Here is a 26,178-nt window from a genome sequence, read left to right as displayed (position 1 = left end):
AGCCAGATGTAGTGGAGCAAGCATGTATTCCAAACAACTCAGGAGGATTAGGAAGGAGTATTAAGAATTCAAAGACAGTCTCAATCACTTAATGAATCCCTTAGTAACTCAGAGAGACCCTGGTAAATTCAATAATTCAATAAGTAAAAATTATATCAATTATATGGTAGGTAATTGCATACATATTCATATATATAATGATTGAAGTGAATATATTCTGTGAAATTCATTCTAAGATCATTCTGCTATTTTCCAAATAAATGAGTGTAATGACAATTATCCAGTTGGGACAGACTACTACTTGGTGAGGCCTTTTGATATATCCATTCCACTGTTGTACATGAAATCTAACACTGACCAAAACACCATAATGCCACAATAGACTGATGTTCTAAAGTTAAAGCAATCAGGGTAGACCTCATAATAAAATTAATACATGGTGGAAATCAAGACAAAACTCTTAATAAGTCTTTTGCTATTTATACAGTTTTAAATCATAGAGATTGTAGTGTAGGAAAGAGGAAAAATGGCATTCTTTCCAAAGAAAAATGCTAGAATATGGGGATATTTGTACGATAGTAAAAGTGCTATTGTACTCTTTACACCACGACCAGAAACAGAGATTGAAATTACAAAACCTGGACATATGGGGACATAACCATATTTCTCCTTAGTTGAAAGTCATGATTAAAGGAGGTGTATATTTATGAAGAAATTAATAATAAATTGTAAAAAATAATGGTTCTTGAAGGGAGACACTTTTTTATATTCAGTTTGACATGTACTTAAAAACACCATGTATATTTAAAAAATTTGTCACAAGAATACTGTATTTCATATGTAAGAATATTTTAAAATGTTCTGAATTTGAGAAAAATAAAAATACAAAGAAGTACATCAAAGAACCAATTGCACATCTTATATATAGATGCTAAAGCTATGATAAGGATGACTATTTCCTCCAAGTCAACTATAATAATACCTCGATGAAATTAAAGAAGGGAACAAGGTAAAAACATTCAAAATTCTCCAGGAAGTTTATATATATATATATATATATATATATATATATATATATAAAAACTTATATAAACTTATATATAGTTTATATATAAAACTATATATAAACTTTATAGTTTATATATATATATAAAGTTAATATAAAGTTTATATAAAGTTATATAAAGTTTATATAAAGTTCATATATAAATATATTTATATATTTACATATCTATGTATATATTCATATAAATAATATATAAATATTATATATTTCATATTATATATTATTATAATATAAAATATATAATATATCACATATATATTATATATCATATATTACATATTATATATTTATATATAATATATGCATTTTATATATAATTAATATATAATATTATAATATATTATATATGATATTATATATAATTATATAAATATATAATATTTATATGTATTATTGTTTATATGAATATATAAGTATATATAAATATATAAATATATTAGTTATATATAATATATATAAATATATTTAATATATAATATATAATTACATAATATATATAATATATAATTACATGTATATTATATATAATATATTATATAAATAATATATATGAATATTTATAAAGTTTACAAATATTTATGAACTTTATATATATATATATATATAAAATTAGCCAAGAACTCTCTGAAATATAAATGCAAAGTACTAGTTATCATTACCTGATACTAATGTATGTTATAAAATTATAATATTGTGGTAATATAAAGACAAGAAGTCACAATAGAGAAAATTAGGTAAATCCATATGTATCTAAATATTGTTTTTATTGTTAAGTGCAATAAAAAGGCCTATATAAATAGAGTCATATCAAGAAAAGTATTTAATGTGAATGATACAATCCAACCAAAAGGTAGACATTAGAAAGAGAGGTCCAGACCACTGGTTGGAATTGTGTGCAGAATGTGCATGACACTGAAATTATACCCCATCACCACCCACCAGAAAGCAGATATTAAGAGGGGTGATTATAAAAATATAGCAGAATATGAAACTCCTGACTCTTGGTCCACCCATTGATATACCAAATCAATCTTTACTCCTGTTTGGAATCTGTCTTAAATTTATAAATTAATTAGAGGCATATAAAACAAAATTATCTACCATCAGATGAGTATGAAAGGTTGGGTTATATAAGGACATTAGCATTCCTTGAGCAATGATCCTTATAACTGGGACAGGATACTTAAATCCACTGTCACCCTGAGTAGAGGAAGACAGTTTTGGTCATAAATATAGCACATTTAATTCTAAATTTCCTGTAGTTTGAACTTTAACCCGTACACACAGAGAAAGAGACTAGATATATATGAGTATAAAGATCAGAGAAAAGGAGTGGTTTTCTATGAAAATGCAATATCCCTGTGTTTTATTTCATGGGACCAGGGAAGAAGAGGAGTTAAAACTCAAGGGTCCCAATTTTCTCTAAAAGACATTTGCCAGCATAATCTGCAAAAGACTGTTGCTAACAGTTGAGTTTTTATCTATACAACACCAAAGAGTTAACAAGGGAAATATATCCCATGACTGGCAACCCAAGTGGAAGTGAAGTACTTCATGAGCCCTCTTTCTTGGCTCACTTCACTAATAACTCCAGGACTAAGCAATTCTTTCTGTAAGGAATTCATCTGAAATTCAAATTTTCCATTCAATGGACTACATCCTAAACCTCCAGGCTTTGGGAGCAATGACAAATGCACATGAGCTTATCTCAGTACATCACAAAGAAGAGGCTCCATATTTGTATGCAAGAATTTCTATGGACTACATTCCCTGCCAGGAGTGAAGATAAAGAGATAAAAGTATAGATCCCTATTTATTTCTAAAAATAGGATCTTATCACCTTCATTCAAGGAGTATAAGACAATCTCGATTCTAAAAAAATTGCATCATGAATTAGTGCACCATTCTACTATAAGAGTTTCTGTGACCTGAGTGCAGCTGTTAGAATGGCTGCTATCAAAAAGTGGAATAACAAGTACCCCAATTATAAAGACATGGAAGAAAGAAACACTTTAAACTGCTAGAAATAAATTTAGTAAAACCAATTTTTAAAAAGCATTGAAAGTTGAAAGTTCTTTAATAACTAACAGAATAATAATAATTCTGGTGCATTGCCAAAGTATTTGAAAACAGTGTGCTAAATAAATGGTTGCATTCTCATCTTCATTATAGCAGTATTTGCAGTAACCAAGGTCAGGAAACAAGTGCATTTTGGATGAGGGGTACCCCACATTTCTTCTAGTTTTAGGGCACTCAGCTACTTCTCTGAAAAACTATACTCCCTAAACTAAGTCTACTGTCTAACAAGTACTGATATTCACTAGACTCTCAGGAGACATTAGATATTTCAGGTGTGGGATTCTCATATCAGATAGCTCTAAAACAGTACCAGGAAAATAGCAGAGAGGGAAATGGCACTTTCTTACATAATTTCCATCAGGGGGACTCTCAACATAACACAGTTTGACAAGGCAACTGACCTTGGAGAGACAAAAGGAGAATACAATCACATATTTTTACAAAGGTGAAGTGATTTTTCTCTACTTTTCTATCATGTGAAAATCTCATAAATAATAACAGCAAAAGCCTTTGCTTTTGCCTTTTTCTATGGTACTGGGGATTTAACACAGGGGCATGTTAAATATGAGCTACATACGCAGTCTGTGTTTTAAAAATTTGAGACAGGGCTTTCTAAGTTGCTTATGCTCAACCTAAATTTCTGAAGTTGACCCCAGAATTACACTCTTCATGGTTTAGCCACCTGAGTCTCTGGGATTTTACACATTTGTCATTGCACCCAGCCAGAAAATAAATCCTGTAGAAAGTTCTATCCAGTTCTTGGTTTAAAAAAAAAGAAAAGAAAAGAAAAACAAGAAAGAATTTTAAAAAATAATGCACTCATTTGAAATATAATAGGGGGAAATAATTGATAATATTGAGGATAGGGGAAGCTGTCATTGAAAATATGAACAGGGAGCTGGAATATTAGATTTTATTGACATATATATATATATATATATATATATATATATATATATATATAAAGGTTTAAGCTGTGAGATGGTATATATAAAGGTTTAAGCTGTGATACAGGGTTCTGGATTTCACATTTTGCTTTCCATACATTCAGAACATTCAGGAGGATTCAATCAGGTTGGCACACACCTGTAATCCTAGCAACTACTGAGTCTGGGCACAAGTTTAAGGCCAGACTCAGCATCTGTTTCAAATTAAAAATAAAATGTACCAGGGACATAGCTCAGTGGTAAAGGACCTCTGGGTTCAAAGCACAGTATCACCATCCCATCAAAACAGAAAAATGAGCTTAGGTAAAAGAAAGAACTGAGAAACATACAGACTATAGATCACAACTATCCTCATGTAGGAAAACAATACAAAGAGTTGCAGTTCTGATGATCTTCCCTCTCCACAATCCACCACACAATCTGGGAATGTGTTGAAATGATGTCATATATGTGCCCAGATAGGACTTCAGATAGTGGCTGAAAATATTCTGCAGAAACAAGACAGTCTGTGGCTGACATATGCCCCAATTGAGTGGCAAGTGAGGATTCAGGATTAAAGATCAACTCCTTATTTTGCAATCTGACCTTAGACCTAACTGCCAGTCTATGATATTTTTCTTCCTATGGTGAAAGTCCCTAAATGAGCAAGTGAACATGTAATCAAGATAATTTTGTTGCCAGGCATGGTGGAACACACCTATAATTCCCACAGCTTTTAAGGCTCAGGTAGGTGGATTGCAAGTTCAAAGTCAGCCTCAGCATCTTAGCAAGATCCTGTCACTAAATAAAATTTTAAAAAGTGCTGGGAATGTGACTCAGTGGTTAAGTACCCTGGGTTCAATCCCAAATACAAAAAAAAAAAGGGTCTAATTTAAAAGTCCAAACACCTCCCCTACACATGACTCATACAAATTTTCTTATTATTTTAGAACTTGGTTATTGGCACTTATTAAATAAAAGCAGGATTCCTCTGTGTGTGTGTGATTTTAATATTTTTTGCTTGCTTTCTGGTATCTGGAATGGAATGGAACATGACCAGCATTTGGAGGGAGAAAACCTACCTCTGGAAGCTTTCTTCTTAAAGCTCCCTGCTTTCATTCAGGGCAGTGTCTCTCCAGTTTTTTGAACCTAAGAAATACAGATAAGGAATTGTATTACTCATCTGAAAAAAAAAAAAAAGGTAAGAGAATTGCCTGAACCTTTGTGCATATATAGAATAAGCACATAAATTCCATATAAACAAAACCTTTTTATATACCTGATTATTTATGGGACTCCTTTTCTAGGACCTGGGGAAATTCTGATTCAGTTTATAACAAGGACTGACACCATCCAGAAGTAATCTGAACCCTCATGTACAAATCAGCAAAAAAAAAAAAAAAAAAAAAAAAACTACATTTCTATGTCATTTTTTAAACATAGCTGATAGAGGTATGGAGCAGACAACCCTTTTATTGGGGACATGAAGTAAAAGCAGTGCGAGAAAACACAATTATTTGTATGACCTTGAGCCACCAGTGAATTGAAATTTGGAATTCAGACAAGGAAGATTCAACCTTTTATGTTGGGAATATGAATGACATTGGTGCCTATAGTAAAAAGTTCATTACAAACTTTGAAAAGAAAATTCATGAGTGACAGATAATGGTTAAACAATTAGTATCTATTTTCCAGGTGGTTTGTCAGCCATGGCCAAAGCACATACATGTATTACTGGCCTCCATGGAAAGCATTTTCCATTTGTGTTCTCTAAAATTATTTCCATTATAGAGATGAGTAAACACATTTTTCTGAATATTAAATGTCAACTTAGCTGCACAAAGAGAACTACCCAGAGACAGAAGTATATGGAAATTCTTCAAGCGCCTCAGAGACTGATTTGCTCCTGATGTAGAGGATGTGTCTGAAGAAATATTTTCACTCCATTTTGAAGAGAGTATCTAGAACAGACATCCCAGGACCAACACAAATGTTTTTTCCTACTTTCATGTTAAGTAACTCTTCAAAAACTGAGCTATCAACATTGATTCCTTATAAGGTAAGTGTGTGGAGATTTCAGGGTGCAAAAAAGTACATCACAGGTCCAGAAACTGAGTATGACTCAGAAGAGAAATAAATCTAAAAGACTCATAAATTTTAAAGAAAATATATGGAACTATATCTAAAAAAAAAATGCCACTTATTGCTATCTTTATAACATATCATTCAGAAAACAATAGATTATAATGCATATTTCTTGGAATGTCAAATCTTATCCTACATGATTTTGTACTAAAGTCCAAAATCCAGATAAGATAATGCATGATTCCACTGTCAAAAACATTACAAAATATCTTCAAGGAAGTAGTGGATGTTTCTGTGAATGTGTCATTCAACAATTTACTTAACGAATGATGTTTAGGAAATAGGGAAGTGATATTTTCCTTATTTACATTTCCTGCTAGAATTTGAAGAGAAGCCCTAGAATTTTATTTGAAATAATCTCCAAATACAAAACATACAAGATATCTACAATACAAACTCAGGGAAATAAAAATGTAATTTTTTTATTAATTAAATGCAAAACCTTTTTTTTTCTTGAAATCTAATTCTATCTGTCTCTTTGGATACATTTTCTTAACTTTGAAGCCAGAAACCACAAAGGAAATGCAGGTAAATGTCTTGAACTGCCAGTTAATACAGGGAATATTCATATCTAATCTTCAATAATTATAAAAAACTCAAAATCTAAAGGAATATTAAAAATATTTAGAGAAATATAAAATTCCATCACAGACAAAATAATATTGATGATGATATAAAACACATGAATATTCATAAATTCAAGGAGTTTATTATTATTTGTGGAAAGTTTTGTTATTGAAGATGTATGATGCTCACTGTCACAGAGAATTCCTAAAATTACATCATATATGTGACTATGATAACAGGTAAGAACACAATAGTACTCATCCAAACACCAACCATACAATCCCAGGGGCATGGTTCAAGTGATTGCCAATTTTGGAAGAGATAAAAAAATTATCTGTGTGTAAAATGGTTACTAGGAGCCAGTCAAATTTTTAGTTATAGTATATTCAGTTTAAGAAATAGTATAAAACATCATGCTTAAGTTTTATGTGTGCAATATGCATGTGATATTTCACATGTATACATGTTTAGAAAGAACATATGTAGAATTTATAAGAAGATAAATATCATCAGAAGCACATGAGACATTCATTACATGTAGAAGAGAAAACTCATCATTACAAGGAAGAAAGTTTTCCCCTAAATTTACCTACAATACACCCAGTAAAATTGCTATGTGCCTATATGAATATATCACAGTTAAGTTCTAATTTTGTATGTATTTATAAAGCAGTAATGTATAAAATTATAAATAAAAGGAAGAGAGGAGAAGGTAGGAGGAGAAGGAAAGAGAAACTACTGGGTAATGAAGTGGAGCAAATTATATTCCATGCTTATATGATTATGTCAAAATGAACCTAAATATTATATATAACTATAGTGCAGTAATAAAAAAATTAACATGCTTTACTTTTAATGAAATAAGAAACTATAAACTTCTAAAATTCATCCACAAAATTATATATAATTTTAGCCAGAACACTTTTCAATTATAAGAGCAAAAGGAGCACTTCTCATTACCTGATATTCATGTATATTGTGAAACTACTACAAGAATCTACAAGGAATCATAATATAAACTAAATCCATATATTAATCCATATGTATGTAAAAATCATACACTTAATTGCAATAGAAAAATCTAGATAAATCAAACCATATCAAGACAATCTCAGCAAATAAGCTAGACCCTGACTTAAAATAAAAAATAGAAATTGGTAGAGATATATCTCAGTAGTAAAGGATCCCAAGGATCAACTTCCAGCAACACACACACACACACAAAGAAAGAAAGTAAAGAAAAGAAAAGAAAAAAGAAAGAAAAATGAAAATTAGCTAGCTCAGGAGAAAATGTGGTACTACAGACCACAGCTGCTCTCCTGCAGGAAAATGACATGTGGAGATTTGATTACAATAATGGGCCCCCGTGTCAATCACCAATATCTCAGAAGATGCTGGGCCACAGGCACACACACCTCTGAGATAGTATTTGAGGATATCCTACAAGGATGAGGAAGGCAGTGAGAGGGTCTCTGCCACTGACATGTTCTCATCTGTGTGACCAGTAAGATGGAGAGTGCACTGCCCCACAGGAGGGCTCAGGCCTGCAGACTCCAGAGACTGCAGGCAGTTCCAATTGGCCAGGTCTGGTTTCTGCCACAGCCACTCCACTTCCAACAGCTTCCCTCCCCAGGATCGTGATGCCACTGCCCACTCACCATCTCTTGGTGTTCAGGATCCAGTCCTTCTCCCTAGGGTTTTTCAGCTCCTTCAAAGCAGAGCAACCTGGGGCTCCTAAGGAGTGGATTGAAGCCTAGAGCCAAATGGTCGATATGGCGGACTCAGGAGAAACAGAAAAGACAGCGGAAGCCCGCCCCCAATTCCCTGTCAGCACACAGGATTGGACAGTTCTAACTGCTGCTGATTGGACAGGGCTTCAGACCGTGCCTCTGGGGTATGAGATCAGGGAGCCTTTCCTGTGAGTGACAGTGAATAATAGCCAATGCACATGAATAAGAACATAATGGTAGGTCCTAGTTGCAGTTTTTTTTTTTTTTTTTTTTTTTTTTGAGATCTGGGAATTGCACCCCAGAGCCTCAGGCTGTTGCTATTTTAAGAAAATATTTTCTTCCAGAAGTGGAATCTAGTCCAACCAGCAGAACATTTGCATTTAACCTGGTGCAGGTTTTCATTTCCATTTATGGGTTATATACACCAGTATATTATTCATGAATGAAAATAATATAATGGCAATTAATATAAAATGTTATTTAAATATTCTGCTCTCTGTTCTTGTAAGGAGACAGACTAAACTTTAAATGGAACAACCCCTTAAGGCAACAATATCCAATGAAAACAACACCTAAGGTGCAAGGGTAATTTAAATATTTCTAATACTCATATTGATAGCATAAAAAGAAAGAGTTGGAATTGATATTAATAACATAACACAGCCTTTTGAGAATATTACCATCATATGATTTATAAAATACTACCAATGAAGAACATGTGCTTTTGGAACTACACCCTCAAGTTTGGTTCTCTCTCCAGCATACTTCATTTTACCATAGTCACATGCCAGATTTGAGGGATTTGGGTCCCCTGATGTGAGAAACATAAAAGGGCCTGGTCTATCACTTTACATGCTAGTGTTGAGGGATAGAGTCCGCTAATAATATTTCTCCTCAGGCCCAAAATTAGAAGAAAAAATACTCTGAGTGGAGAGGGAAGTTCCAACCAGGAAGTGTCCAAAAGTAGATCATTCTTTCTCACTTCATACTGGCCACAGGTTTTTTACATTGCAGACATCATACAGCAGAAAAATGAAGATGTCTAGGGGTTAGAAACACTTACCCTGCAATCTTCCACAGTACTGATTCTGTTGTTTAAACACATAAAATGCAAACTTATCTGGCAATTTGAGGTTAAACTTCTTGGCCAAGATGTAATATATGTTTCCTCCTGTGGATGAATTCCCAAAATTAATAAGTAGGAGCACTGGGACTCAGGATAAGCTGTATCTGATTCCACAGTCAAAATAGCTACACCATATCACAAAACTCTTGCAATATTTCTTATTCTCATCAGAATTGAAAAGTGACAATAATTCAAAAAAGCAGCATATGTGATTTATGTACATAAAATGCACTCCTGTGTATTATATAGCACAACACAATGAGAACATTCTCATATAACTGTATCATCTTGGTGCTCCCATTCCAGAATCCAGGGAATCCTGATTCAATTTACCTCAAGGGCAAACACCAGCTATAATTTATCTCAACACACCTTTACATCTCAGAATATAGGTTGATGTTAAATATGTGGGAATTTAAATCAAGGTTTATTCATTATAAAACAGGCTGGTCTAGAGAAATATAAAGGACCACCAAGTCTTATATTTTCAAAACAAAGTGGGAAATGCACTACAGAGTCATGCAGCAGAATTCTTTTTATTGAGGACATAGAGAAAATGGAGGCCAAGGAGGAACATACAATTATTGGAAGTACCATAAAATATCAAAGAAATGGAATCTGGATCAGACAAGCAAGAGTTGGCATATTGTGTCTGGGCATGTGGATGATATGATTGACCCTGATGAAAAGGTTGTAAGATTTTGAAAAAATAAAAAAGTGGTGGTATGTCAGAAAATGGTTAAGCACTATCTACACAGTAACTTCAAGGTGTTTGACAGTTGTGGGAGCAACTTATATTAATTTTTCCATGAAGCCTTGATCCAAATGAGTCCTCTAAAAACATCCAATTGTAGAGATAAGAAAACACATGCATCTAGATATCAAATGGTTTCTCAGCATCATATGTCAGACTAACAACTGCCCAGGACAGAACTGTGTGAAATTCCTTCTAAGAGTCTCCAAGTCTGGGTTACTCCCGATAGAGGAAACATTTATCTAGAAAAATAATATTTCTTCTCTATTTTAAAGAGAGAGCCTAGCAAAAACATCCCAGGAGGTTCATTTGAATTGAGACACTTCTTCATGTTAAGGAGAGTCTTTAGTAACAGGTCAACCCAGGTTCTACATTAAGGCAAATGATCCCCCCAGAAAAGAAAGAAAAGCAAGCTCAGGAGGAAGGAAGAACTGAAAGCCCTATAGACCACAGTCACTCTCATGCATGAAAACAATACATGGCATTGTGAATCTGATGATCATCTCACTTCACAATCCACCACACAATCTGGGAAGGTGCTGGAATGCTGCCACATATGTGCTCAGATATGACTTCAAGTAGGGGCTGCAGATATTCTGCATGGATAGGACCGGACTTCCAGAGTCTACTGCTGACATATGCCCCATTTGACTGTCCAGTGGGGATTCAGGGATGACCTTCCCCAGAGGAGGAACCAGGCCTGCAGACACTAGAGGCTACCACAGGGATTCCATTCTGAAATTGCCAATTCCCACCCTAATCAATGCATCCAGTTTTAAACAGTCCTACCCTTCAGTTTCAAGATGCCACAGCACACTCACCTATTACTGGCTTTTGAGGGGACCGGTTTTCTTTCTATAAGATCTTCCAGCACCTGCATGGCAGAGAAAATTAGGTCCCCTGAACATAAAAGAGGGAGCCTAGAGATGGATACCAACACTAGCAGACTCCAGAGACAAAAGCCACACCACATTGTCAAAGCCTGCTCCTCTTTACTGCCTGTATGCTGGATTAGACAATACTTACCTAAGGGCTCCTGAGTGGACAGGGCTTATGTTCTAACATAATCAGACTGAGTCTAGTGAGTTTTCTAAGAGGAGGTAACAACAAATGCATAAATGAATGAGGTCACAATGGCAGTTTCTTGCTGTAGCTTTTTTCTTTTGAGGTGCTGGGAATTGAAATCCAGAACCTCAGGCTGCAGCTAATTTAAGGCAAGATTTTCTTGGAGAAGTGGGTTCCATTCCAGCCAGAAAGATATTTGCATTTAACCTTACATATAAGGCATTTTCAATTTGTAGATTATATGTGTCTATATATTATTCATGGTTGGAAATAATAAAGTGACAATCCTATAAAATATCATTTAATTTCCCTGCTCTCTTTTGTGAGAAAACAGATTGAACATTAAACTGGGAAGGAATCCCCTAAGAGTAATATTTAATGAAAATAATATATGAGTTTCAAGGGTAATTAAAAATTTTCTAGTATTCACATAAAAATATGTAGTAGAAATTGAGTTTAATAACATAACACAACATATCAATTATGTGAATATTACCATTATGTGACCAACAAAATATTACTAGTGAAGTATATGTATTTTTGGAACAGCACACTCTGAAAACTATGTCAAGCCTCCAGAATCTCAGTTCACAGAAACATTTTCAAAATTTGATAACTATGATTCCCCTAATCTCAGGAAGATGAAAGTCCTGACCTGACCACTCTTTTGTAAGTTATAAGTGAAGGATTCAGTTCTTTGCAGTAGTTGTGGCTCATGTGTTCAGATACAAAGCTTGGAGTCTATTATTTAAATGCATTAAAGGCAAACTTTTTGCAATTTGGCCTTAGACCTAATGTCCAATCTCTGACATTTTTTTTTCTTCCTATGATGAAAGCCCCTCAATAAGAAACTGGGTTTGGAATCAAGATGAATAGTGTTGCCAGGCATTGTTGCACACCCGTGTAATCTCAGTAGCTTGGGAAACTGAGGTAGGAGGAAAAGAGTTCAAATGCAGCCTCAGAAATTCAGCAAGACCCTGTTACTAAATAAAACATAAAAAGGGCTGGGGATGTGTCTCACTGGTTAAGGGCCCCTGGGTGTTCAATCCCCAGTTCACACACACACACACACACACACACACACACACACACACACAAAGTGTCTAATTTGAAAGCCCAATTACAAATACCTCCAATATATCACATAACTCAAACAACTTTTCTTATTAATTTAGGACTTGGTTAGTGACATTTGTTCAAAAAAGAATTGTGTGTACGTGTGTGTGTGTGTGTGTACATACTATATTATATATATACACATATATATCATTTATGATATATTTACATATATATATATTTTTTTCTTGCTGTCTGCTATCTGGAATGGAAAGGACCATGACCAGCATTGGGTGGGAAAAAGTTTACTTCTGGAAATTTTCTTGGTAAAACTCTCTGCTCTCAGGGCAGTATCTCTCCTGTTTTTTTTGAAACTAAAATAAAAGAAATATTGGTAAGGAATTGTATTCCTCACCTAAAAGAAATGCAGACAAGAGATTTGTCTGCACCTATGTCCATATTTTATTTACCTGATTGGTTATGGGACTCCCTTTCCAGAACCTAGGGAAGTCCTGGTTCAGATTATAACAAGTACAGGCACTAGCCAGAGATAATCTGAACACTTCTTTACCAGTTAGCAAATAATACAGGTTTCTAAGTCTTTTCTATACATAGCTGAACATGGGCAATAGGGGCATGGAGCAGAGAACTCTTACTGCGGACACAGAAAAAAAAAGACAAGGAGAAACAAAATTAGTTGAGCCACCAGAGAATTGGAACCTGAAATTCAGACAAGGAAGACTCAAACGTTAATATTTAGTAATGTGGATGACTTGGGTGGCTATATACATGTATTGGTGGCTTACATAAGAGCATTATCCATCTGGGTCCTCTAAAATTATTCTCATTGTAGAGATGAGACAACTCAGGTTTCTGGACATTAAATGGCAATTCAGCAGCACCCAAAAACTACCCAGAGACAGAACTGTATGAAATCCCTTCAAAGTTCCTCAAAGGCTTGTTTGCTTCTGACATAGGGGATGTCAATCTGGAAAAATATTATTTTTTCTTCATTTTGAAGAGAGTGCCTAGAGAAGACATTCCAGGAGTAAAACAAATATTTTTCCTTCTTTCATGTTAAGAAATTCTTCAGAAACAGCTATCAAGGCAGATAACTTATGAGGGTAAATGCTTGGAGATTACATGATGCAAAAAAGCACAACATAGGCCCAGGGTCTGATTATGACTCAGGAAATAAATAAAACTATAAAGCTTATAAGAAATTGAAAAGAAAAATTAGTAACTATTTCTAAAAAATAAAAGTCATTTTCTTGGTATTGTCATAATATATTATTCAGTAAACAACTATTTATGCATATTTCTAGGATTTTCCAGTTCTTATCCCATATGATTTTGTATTAAACTCCAAAATCCAGATAATAGAATGCATGATTCACTGTCAAAAACATTTAAAAAAAAAAAAAAAAACTTCAAGGAAGAAGAGTGAATGTTTCACTAAATGTGTCATCCAACAATTTACTTACAAATAATTTTAAGAAAATATATTCATTTTCCTTTAGCCATAGGGAAGAGAGATTTTTTTGTATTTTTTTTCTTTTAGAATTTCCAAAGTTACACCTAAAATTCAATTTTAAATAGCCTTCAATATAAAAAGAAAAGAAACCTACATTATATGCTTATGGGAAGAAAAAATGCAATGTTGGGAACATGAGGTGGAAAGAGGCTTATGTTGCCTATGTGAGAGGTTCTCAGGGTCTAAACTGTGATACTGTGGTTAGAACACTAACTGCAAATAACTCTATCACTATGGTAACCTAGCCCCCTTCCATCCTCAGCCACATTTCTTTCCTCTTATTTTTTCTGCCAGTGACCTTTCAGCCCATTGTTTATACTCTCTGCACATGTTGTAAGCCCATTAGGTCCAACAACTCTCAGAGATATTCTGCCCAGTGACTGCTTGATGATATAAGCCTGCCCATGTTACAATAAAGTTGATCAAGTTCTCTGAAACTGATCTCTGGAGGTCTTTCTTAAACTCCATTTCCACACCCTCCTCAACTATTTGGTGGGTTTCAGCTGGACCAAGAGACCCCACAAGGCAAATAATTTTTTAAACAATTAATACCCTTTTTTTCTTGAAATCAAACTCTATCTGCCTTTTTGTATTCATTTTCATATCTTTGATGCCAGAAACTACAAAGAAATGCAAACAAGAGCCTTGAACTGGCAATTAATACAGGGGATATCTAAGTGTTCAATAATCATAAAAAGTTCAACACCTTTAGAAATTAGAGAAATATAAAATAAAATTCCATCAGAGACAAAATCAAATAGTATTGATGAAGATATAAAACAAGTGAATACTAATAAACTCGAGAAGAGTTTAAGTTATCTAATTGTGGAAACTGTTTTGCTATTGAAGATATATCATACTCCCCATCACAGAGACACACTGAAATGACAGCATATGTGACTATGAAAATGTAAGGACACAACAGTATTCATCCAAACACTTGTAACCAAGGGAGATGGTACAAGAGAATGTACATCTTGGAAGAGATAAATAATAACTTCAGAGAAAACTGGTCACTAAGGGCCAGTCATATTTTGGTCACAGTATATCCAGTTTTTAAAATAGTATAAAACACCTTGTTTAATTTTATGTAGGTGTAATATGCACTGGTATTTCACATGTATCCATGTTCAGAAAGAATGTACATAGATTTTATAAAACAATGAAAATCATCAGATGCTCATTAAAGATTCAATTAAACATCCCATGTGTAGATGCTGAAACTCATCATTACAAAAATGAAGAATTTCCCCAAAATTAAAATACAATATATTCCCACCAAATTTGCTATGTACATATATGAATATATCACAGTGCATTCTACCTTTATGTGTATCTATGAAACAGAAATTTTAAAAAAACTATAAATAAATGGAAGAGGGGAAAGGTATGAGGAGAAGGAAAGGGGAATTACTGGGTACTGAAGTGAAGCAAATTATATTCCATGCTTGTATGATTATGTCAAAATGAACCCAAATTTTATGTATAACTATAATGCAATAATAAAAAATTAACATGCTTTTCTTTCACTGAAATAAGAAACCAAAGTATAAAGTTCTAAAATTCATCTACAAAGTTATACATAACATTAGCCAAGAAATTTTTCAATTGTAAGAGCAAAAGAAATACTTATCATACCTGACATTCATGTATATTATGAAACTATACTATTACAATAAAGAATCACAATATAAACAAAATCCATATATAAAGTCATATGTATGTAAAAATTATATACGTCATTGCAATATAAAAGTCCAGATAAATCAAACCATCACAAGGCCAATCTCAGCAAATTAACTAGATTCTGTATCAAAATAAAAATAAAAAGTACTAGGGATATAGCTCAGTGTTAAATCTTTCCTTGGTTCAACTTCCAGTAAGAAAAAGAAAGAAAAAAGGAAGTGAAGAAAAAGAAAGAAAAAATGAACAATAAGTTAGCTCCGGAGGTAGCAAGGTTGCTGTAGACCACAGCTCTTCTCCTGCAGGAAAATGATATGGGGATTTGATTATGATAATCATCCCACCAGTCAATCACCAGCATCTGGGAACACCCAGCTGCAGGCACACACCTGCCAGATAGTATTTGAGGCAGGGCCTGAGGATGCCCTGCGAAAGTAAGAATGGTGGCAAAGGATCTCTTCCCCTGACCTGCTCCCCACTTGAATGGCCAGTAGGACTGAGGGGTACTGCCCCAGAGGAGGGTTTAGGTCTGCAGCCTTGGGACACTGCCCAGAGTCCCCGTCTGCTAGCTCCTGTTCCCGCCACAGCCAGTCCCGCTGTTCCAACAGTCTCCCTCCCCCGGTCTCCCTCCCCAGGTTCCTGATGCCACTGCACACTCACCATTTCCCAGTGCCTAGGACACAGGCCTGTCCCTAGGGATCTTCAGTACCTGCACAGTAGAGTAAACCAAGACTCCAAGGGATGAGGGTGAAGCTTGTAGCCAAATGGCAAAAATGGCGGACTCAGGAGAAAAGGACCCCCAGCAAGATTGTGGAAGCCAGCCCCTCCTCCCTGGTTGCACACAGAATTGAATAGCTCTCACTAACTTCTCCTGATAGGACAGGGCTTCAGACCATACTACCTGAGACTGAGACCAGTGAGTCTTTTTTTTTTTTTTTTCTTTTGAGTGACAGGGAGTATTATCCAATCCAGGCATTAATAAAGCCAGAATAACAGGTTTGTTGGTTGCAGTTTTCTACTTTTTTTTTTTTTTTGAGGTCAGGGAATTGCACCTCAGAACCTCAGGCTGCTTCTGTTTTAAGGCAAGATTTTCTTCCCGAAGTGGGATCTAGCCATCAGCAGAACATTCGCTTTTAACATTGCATGTAAGATCATTTCATTTTATGGGTTATATCTTGTTTATCAATCATGAATGAAATTAATTTAATGACAATTACTATAAAATTTCATTTGACTTTTCTGCTTTCGGTTCTTGTTTAGGAGACAGACTGAACTTTGAACTGGGAAGTAACCCCCTAAAGAAACAATGTCCAATGCAAACAACATGGAAGGCACAAGGATAATTAAAATATTTCTAGTATTCACATTAATAACATAAAAAGAAACAGTTAAAATTAATATAAATAATATAACCTGGCATATCCAAAATATTATCGGTGACTAATAAAATACTGCTAATAAAGTATTTGTGTTTTGAGAACTACACCCTCAACTTTGACTGTATCATAACTCAGTTCACAGAAGCTATATTCCAGATTTGAGAGCTATGAGTCCCCTGATGTTAGGCACTTAAAGGGCCTGTTCTATCTCTTTATATGCTAGAGTTGATGGATACACTTTTCTACTAATATTTCTCCTCAGACTCCATAAGTAGGAGAAAGAGTGTCCTGAGTGGGAGCAGGAAACTCCAACCAGAAAATGTCCAAAAGTAGATCATTATTTCCCACTTCATACTGGTATTAGGTTCTTTGCCACTGCAGACAGAAGGTGGGGGAGCCCAGGAGGTTAAAGTCACATAGCCTGCAATCTTCCACAGTCTTGACTCTATTGTTTAAATACATTAAATGCAAACTTATTTGCAATTTGGACTTAGACCTGAAGGCTCAACTGTAATATCTGTTTCTTCTGGTAGACAAACTTCCACAACTAATAAGCAGGTCTGTGGGGGTGTCTGGAATTCCATCCAGTGCTTGACAAAGATCCTCTGGAGGATGATTGCAAAGGCTCATCCTAAAAGGAATTGCCGGATATTTTGCTCTGAAGCATGGTGTTTTCTCTGCTGTGTTTTTCTTATAATATATTACTCATTTCAGTCTGAATGGATTGCTTAAGGGGATGAGGGGAATACAACAAAAATTCCAGAAAATATTACCTACAATCTGAAAAGCAGTGGGACTTTACCCCTAACAAAATTAAAAATAATTTTACAACCATGCAATGAGTCCCGGAAAGCCTCTGGAGAAAATAATTATAGATCTGCCTTTGTCTCCAACAGTCTGGTTAAATTCTAACGATGGTGGTGGGATAAAAGAAAAAGGTTTCACAACATTCCTTCCTTCCTACAAAGAATAGGTCACCCCTATAATAAATGTTGGTGCACAATGCCCTGTTCTGGAAAAAAAGAGCTACGTAAGACAAGGTAATCTATTCAGTAAAAAAACTTGGCAACGAGAACCACTGCGACCGCTGCCCTCCTGTAGCCCTTAACTCAGCAATTTAGATATTAACCAGATGGACCTAGTAGAGATGGTCACATGAGATTACTTGTCTATTGCTTTAACTGTGAGAATAATAAGAATAGTCTTAGGTCACATAGAGTTTAGATATTAAGGAAATAAACATTGTATTAGCTCATCAACGTAGTTAGATATTCTTAAAATAATTGTGATTAGGTAAGGATAATCTGTAAGGTTACTGTTTTCTCATAATTTTTCTGTTCCTTTTTAAGAACAATTTCTCCCTATGCTTTGGAAACTTCTTTAATATTAACCACAAGACTGCCATTATAGCCTGAAGAAAAATGTATATAAACCCAGCCTTCCCCAGAATAAAGTGGGATTGATTGCACCAGAACTAGAGTCTGTGTCTTTCATTCTCCATCCATTGCTGATGCTGTCTCCCCACACCCTGTTTACCTGTGTGGAACCCATGGACTCCTGCTAGGGCTGGACCCCAGCACAGGTGGGCTGGGACTTATGATGAACTGTGTCTGACTCCAAAACCGAAATACCTCCATCATATACAAGGCTTTTTCAATGTCTTATTATCATCAAAAAAGCAGGATTTTCCTGGTTATGCTCTGGGCATCTCCTTTTAGCATCTCATGCTCTTAGAAATATCTCTTTTATAATACCTTTTAGCATATTGCTTTTGGTCTGTGATATCTGCTGATGGCATGAGAGATGCAATATATTTATTAATTTGACATTGGTTTAAGGTATTTTGGTAGATTTTAAATGTATGAAGTAGAAGAGGATAAAATGACTATATCCAATTGTGTTATATGTACAGTGAACCCAGTTTTGATTTTTAATATTGAAGTGTTTTAATTTAATTGCAAAATGTATACTTTTTTTCTTATGACATATGTAAAATATATGGATAAACTTGTGACAAATAAGATATCTGTTAGGGTGATAAGTTGTATACTTGTTATTGTAAAGATATTTTAGTGTAAAATTGCCTTGGTATTAACTACCTTTGGGTTAATATATGTACAGTGCTTATAGCAGAGTCTCAAATGTAATGAGTCAATAAATGTTTAAAAATTAAGTGAAAAAAAAGCAGGATTTTAGGGGACTGGGGATAGAGTTCAGTTGGTAGAGCACAAGTCCCTGGGTTCAATCCCCAGCACTGAAAAAAAAAAAAAAGGGGCAGAATTTGTAATATTTGTATATAAAATTCAGTCCTATGTAGTATATAACTCAGCAGAACATTCTCATATATCTGTGACATCTTGGCCTTCCATTCCAGGATCCAGGGAATCTTTCTTCAGTTTATATTTAGGGCAAACACCAGCTAGAATTTAACTCAACACCCCTTTACATATCAAAATATAGGTTGATATTATTAATCAGGGTTTACTAATTACCAAACTGGTTGATCTACAGAGATGTAAAAGAACACAAAGCCCTATGAGTTCAAAACAAAGAGGGACATGGGCTATAGAGGCAAGCAGCAGAATGTTTTTTTTTTTTTTATTGACTGTATACAGCAAAAGGGAGGCCAAGGTGGGGGAGATATATAACTATTAGCAGTACCATAAAACATTAGAGAATTGGAATCAGGATTTCAGGCCACGAGGAGTTGACATTGTATTTGGGCATGTGGATGACAAGAGTGTCCATGATGAAAAGGTTTTATTTCTGAAAGAAAATTAATATGGTGTCACGTAATGGTTAAGCAGTATCTACACAGTAACTTCAAAGTGTTTTGTCAGTTGTGGAAGCACAGCACCTACTTAAATCAAAAACCACCAGGAAGACATTATTTAACTGAGTCCTTTGAAAACATACAATAGTAGAAATGAGAAAACACAGGTTTCTAAGTATGAAATGGTTTCTCAGCAGCATGTGTCTATACTGAGAACTGCACAGGACAGACCTGTATCAAATTCATTCTAAGCATCTCAAAGTCTGGTTTCCTCCTGATATAGAGGATTTCCATCTACATAAATATTATTTTTCTCCATTTTAAAGAGAGAGCCTAGAGAAGACATCCCAGGAGGTCCCTTTGACTTGAGAGATGAATGTTTATCCTATTTTCACTTTAAGGGAACTCTTTAGAAACAGAGCTTTGTCAGCCCAGTTTCCTCATTGGGGCAAATGCTTGAAGACTAGAGGGTGCAAGAAAGTGTAACACAGAACCCAAAATCTGAGTATGACTTAGGGAAGAAAAATATCTAAAAGACTGATAAATCAATTAAAAGATAACTCAAGCTTATCAGCTGGGAAACTCTAAGAAATGGAACAGAGTGATTTTGTTTGCCACATGGACAAGAGATTAACCAAGAAAAATAATTTTTAAATGCCAACACACAGATAATTCTGGATGCAGAGAAGTAGCTAAAACCAGACATTCTGTGGCAATGTAACTTAAGCAACCCTTCTGTGATGTAATCTGACTGTAGCTATTAAAATGCTACATGTGCATATCCCTTCACTCAGTATTCCCTTTCCCAGGAGTCTGTCTTCACCAGAAGACTAGTTTGTTATTAGCTGAATTGTCTCCCTCCCCAAATCTTATATATTGATGTTCCAAATCCTTAGTGCCTCAGACTGTGATTCTATTTAAATATATGTTTCCTAAAGGCATGATTAATTTAATCCAGCTAATTGGTTTAAAGTCTAATCCAATTCACATTTTCTTCTTTAAAAAGCAGCAATAAGGACACAAATAGCATAGAAAATGTCAGGCAAACATAGATACAGAAAATGGCAATATAGATGTCAAAGAGTGGACCTCAAAGGAAATCATTCCAGCAAGCATTTTGATATACAGACTCTGAAATTACAACAAACAAATTTCTGTTTAACCCCATTTGTGGCATTCTTGTAACAGTCCAATGATACTGATACAGCTTATTAGGACACCTACACAATGTTCCTGTATCATGGCAGAATGAGGAACAATTGAATCACATCACATTCCACAATCATTGGAAGACTGAACTGCTGCAAAAAATGACACTACTTACTAGATATTATAAAGGCATGTGAGAACACTCTCCTTACCTGATGGGATTATAGAGCTTTTTTTGTGGTATGGTAGTCATGTAAAACATGTAGACTGCTTTTACCTCATTTTTTTTTGTGTAACTCTCACTCATGTTTAGGCCAAAACTTTCCTGATAAAGGTGTTAGTGTTAAGTCTTGTAAAAGAACTAGAAATACAGTGGAGATGACTGGTATATGGGTTACCTGGGGCAGGTAGCATCAGAAAAGAAATATTCAATACCCAGTAATCATTAAAAACAATGTGGAAATATTTTCTCTGTTATTCCTACAAGTATGTAATCTGGAGATTTACACATACTAGGTTGCCAGGGGGAGTAATACAGTCTAGATTTCTTTAGGGATGGGAATATAGGTCATTCAAGTGGTAAATTCCTGGATAGTGTTTATGAGAGTCCCCATACATGAATATTTTTTCTGGACCTATCTTGGACATCTCCAATTTTTATTCCTGTGGAGACCCTTCTCCAGAAGTCTCATCTAATCTTAGACCAGAGATATCATTGTTGGTTGTGTGTTGCACTTGTTCTTTCCCCAAGGAGACAAAATTAAGAAGTAGCTCCACAATGATTTGCATGGGACTCTGAAGAGATTGTCTTTTATGTTGGACAATAATTAACTCTGGCCATCCTGGCTGACTCCACAGGGGACACTACCATTGAAAATATTTATACCCAGATGAGGTATAGATGAATATAAGCATAGGCTTCCATATATTGGTGACACTTGGTTACAGAAAAAATTCTTTGGATAAATATTTGAGTAGAAAAATCTAGTATCCAATACTTAAATATCCACCCTACCCTTCATTTTCAGTGTTACAAACATGAAAGTTTTGCCACAGTTTCAACATGGAATAATCTATGCCTATTATTATAGGTCCCCTAATTTCCCCCCCACACACACACACAGACAGGGAAGATCAAAGGACATCTCAGATATAGTCCCAGATGAGAACTTGCCTTGATTGGTTATCTCTAGGTTCTTCTCTTTTACCTTTGTGTGCCTCCTGATAAGCGGTCATAATGGTCTGTTGTGAGTGCTAAGTCAACATCTAAAAATACTCCCACTGTGGACATTTTTGTGCCTAGAACCTTGGCAGGTTTGGATACATTAGGAAAACATCTTGCTCTGTTGCACATCTTCCATCACATGAGCTAAACAAGGCACTGTTCCTAGACTGTGGGTGCCTGGTTACCAGAGTTCTAAGTTCTGTTGGGTTGTAATGCTGAGAAATTGTCACTTCTTCAACATTTAAATACCTGGGTCTCTTTCCATAATAAAACCTCACCAAAGTGTCCTTTGGGGTGCTGACTTGTCATCTTCTTATCAACCCAAAATTATACATACAGGAATGGCCTTTCAGCCCCTTGAGGATTTATCAATATATGGCTCCACTTTGGTGGAGGCTCACAGTAGACCTGGAGAAGACTTGGACTTGAATGTCTACTTTAGAACCTTATTTTCCTCAAACTGAGATCAAGCTATATCTTTAGCCTGTATTCTGGCTGGAGGTAGAAAACCATGGTCATTACAGAAGGAGTCTGTTAAGAGAGCTCAGAACAGTGTACAAACTGTGTGCCTGGGCTTGCTAAGCTTGCTGGTGAGAAATATCTGCAGTGGCCATATGATGGCAGCCTTGCACAAACCAAGGTTGAACTGGGTGCTTTCTCTGGATGCCAGGCTGTGGGCACTCACCTGTCTTCCTGAAAAACTGCCAAAGGCCCTGCTCAAGTGTGTATCCTTAATTGCAGCAGAACACTCTGTGCTTCACAAGGGAAAAACAATACCATCACAAACTGCTCACCCCAGTCTGCTTGTCTTCATGCAAACAGAGCTGATCTGTTTCAAAAGGAAGCTATGTGTGCTATCTTGCTCCCTAAGCTTCAATGATGCAAAAAGTCACATAATACAGAGACTTGTTGTTAAGAGGGTCTCAAGGGTCTCTTTAAGAAAAAAAAAAATTGGCTTTCATTGTGAATCCAGGAAAGTTGATTGCAGATTTTACAAATTTTGTAAATAACTGGATAGACATGCCAATAAAAAAAAAAAAAAAAACTCTCCCTAATCCATGAAAATGTGTACCACTTCTCTTTGCCCTAGATAAATGTGGGAAGACTTAAGATTCCCTGCTCCCTGGGATCCCTCCCTTGGATGAATGGAGATGGGAATAGAGTTCTCTCTTCTTCTCTGTATAGCACCATGAACATCTACCTTCCTCTCAGTCCCTGACACCTTTGGCATATCTCTATTGGGGTAGAGATTCAGATATATTGGAATGTACCTAAACACATTTCATAATCAGGCTGTGATAATACCAATTTTGTTCCACATTTCTTTTCAGTAATTTTGAATTTTGCTTTTCAATAACAGCATCCAAGGAATATTGGTGATCAGTTTTGCCCATTTACAAAATGGGAAAAATATTTCTATTGAAGGATTGACTGAGAAACTTCAGGTACATTCTCAGAACTCCATGGATGCAAGTAACAGTTGTTTAAAATGGATGTGGGATGAAAAGGGGGAAGGTAGTCAAGGGCAGGAGAGAAAATGCAACATATTGGGAATGAAAGCCCCACCTTCCCCCATGGAGTGTAGCCTAACAGGATCTAGGCATGGTCCTCAGGTTTTGGTGAGAGGGATAAGCCATTTCCCTAGCTAAGGCCATTTTCCTAAAGGCAATTTTCCTAGTGAAGTCAAGCTTAGACTGGTAACAAATATTCCCAAGATCCTCACAGCCATGGCATACCACAGGCCTCTGGTAGTCACTACTTGAGGTCAATACACACTTGTCTTATGCAGTCATCCCTTTCAGACACATTGGGCCAGTTGCTGTGATGAAGACTGGCACAGACTCTTAGGCAAGGAAGACATGGCTCAATCTCTCCTAGGATTTTCTGGCCAGTGCAAGTAGCAGCACCAGCAAGAAGCAATGATAGTAAGGAGACCAGGGCTCTAATTTTATTCTACTGTTAACAAACAGTACATCAACATGTGGGTTCTGCTGAGTGGGATGGGGCAAGCAGGAAGGAGAAGGACAGAAAGAGACACAGGGAACTATAGCAGTGGTTGGCAGCATGGTCTGGTGACCCTGAGTTCCATTACAATGCTAGAGGAGCCAGAAGCAAAGGGTTCACTTGTGAATACTCACCCTGGATTGTAAACTTAATGAGGTCAGGGCCAGGGCTCAATGCCTAAGCAGCATTGACACATTCAGTTCCATTTGAAGGTCAATTTCAAGTCTAAATATTTTCTAAAATAAACCCTCACAATGACTTTAATTCTGCAAAATTCAGTGTCATTCTTCTTGGGTGGCACCTCCCATGAGTCTCTGAGTGGAGACAGAGAATATAATTGGATCATATCTTTCTGTATTTCTACACACTGTCCTACAATCTCACTAGTACCACCACACTTGTATGTACTTCAGACATTTTGCTCAAGAAATACAGCATCAGATAGCACAATAATAATTTTATCATACATGCAATTACTTTTTTACATTTGAACATTACCTGAATCCCTTAAACCATCCATATTTTTAGGCACTATTCATAAGGCTGCATGAAAGCTTGCAGAATACCATATCCAGACATATTGTTCTTTTCAATGTTTGGGTTCCTCCTAGTTTTCAGCTATCATTAAAACAATCTGTAAAATATGAAGACCTTAATCAAAGGATTAAACCAAAGAGTGATGGTAGAGGAAGTATTTTTTATTGGGGAAGGATTTCTGTTCCCTTCCATTGTTATCCCATAAGACCAGCCTTCCTTGTAATCCTGTTTCCTTAGTGCAAACTCTGCCCTTGAATTGTTTGGACCTCTGTCCCCTTAGCCTCCCTGTGTCTCTCATGCCTACTCAGCTCTCCTTGTTTTGTAGTTGTGCTGAATCTGGGCTGCTGAGAAGCAGTACCCCCTCCTGGCCACCCCCACTAGCATTTGAAGAGGTACCAGAGGTGGCCAGACTGAAGCTCATTTGAGGAACAAGACTGAGCAGCAGGGAGCAGAGCAGCCACCTGTGAGAGAAAAGGGATCAGGCCACTGCACTGCCTTCTCTAAGACACAGTGACTCCATATTGCTTTCTGAAAATGATGAAATTTAATCTATATGCAGCATCTGGTTTGAGGTTCCCTATTGACAGGATGGAAAGTCTTGAAGTCTTCTGGATGAGAGCTGGGTGGAGTAGAGCTGTTTAGATGATTTATGTTTCTATAGAATCATTAGTCTATCAGGCCATGTGGTTTATCTCCCAGGTGAGAGAATGTCATTGTGACTACATGGTTGTATGACAGAAACTAGATTATTCTAGATGAGAAGTTTGTCCTTGGAACTATGAACTTAATGTAATTTGAGTTGGATACTTGTACTAGGAGTAAGGGGACATTGATCCAGAAATTGTGAAAGATAAGGAGACAAGGGCCCTCAGAACTGATTTCCTTCTCTGTGCAGTGAGCATCTTCTCCCTCATGCTCTCAAAGGCCCTTCTTCCTTTTGGAGTTGGTGGCTCCTCTGTCTTCCATGGAGATTGATCTCTGGCAGATATGTCAGCAGCACCTGGACAGAAGGAGAGTGGGTCAAGATGTGACTGTGCTTAGTCTAGAACTGCCTGGCTCCCTGGGGACACTGTGAAAACCTGGTTTCTTCTTCAGAGAGCACTTAGACAGTAATAATCACAGAAGAGTTAAATTAGAAGTTATGATATGACTGAATTGTTAGACAAAATGGTGCTAGAAGGCACCACAGCCTCTGAATATCATATGTCTGCAAGGGTATGTGGTCAGAAACTAAGGATGCAGTGGTCAGAACTAGGAACCTGGCAATGAGGCCATGTTTGGGGTAGAAAATCCTGACCACCTCATTGTGAGGAGCTGTGACTTTCCTCACTTTGATCGTAGAGTGCAAGGGACACTGCAGGCATGCCTGGAATGTTATTT

The 26,178-nt window shown here is 35.9% G+C and overlaps 1 pseudogene; it reads left to right on the top strand.

Annotated features, from left to right (window-relative positions):
• The first annotated feature begins 8,555 nt into the window (after positions 1-8,555).
• The window catches only part of LOC124974649 (PRELI domain containing protein 3B-like), a 34,440-nt pseudogene continuing 16,817 nt past the window's right edge, over positions 8,556-26,178 (top strand).

This window comes from Sciurus carolinensis, unplaced genomic scaffold, assembly GCF_902686445.1.
Source record: "Sciurus carolinensis unplaced genomic scaffold, mSciCar1.2, whole genome shotgun sequence".
In the NCBI taxonomy this organism is placed as follows: Eukaryota; Metazoa; Chordata; class Mammalia; order Rodentia; family Sciuridae; genus Sciurus; species Sciurus carolinensis.
Note: the sequence above shows the minus strand (reverse complement) of the source record. Positions and strands in the feature narration are given on the sequence as shown.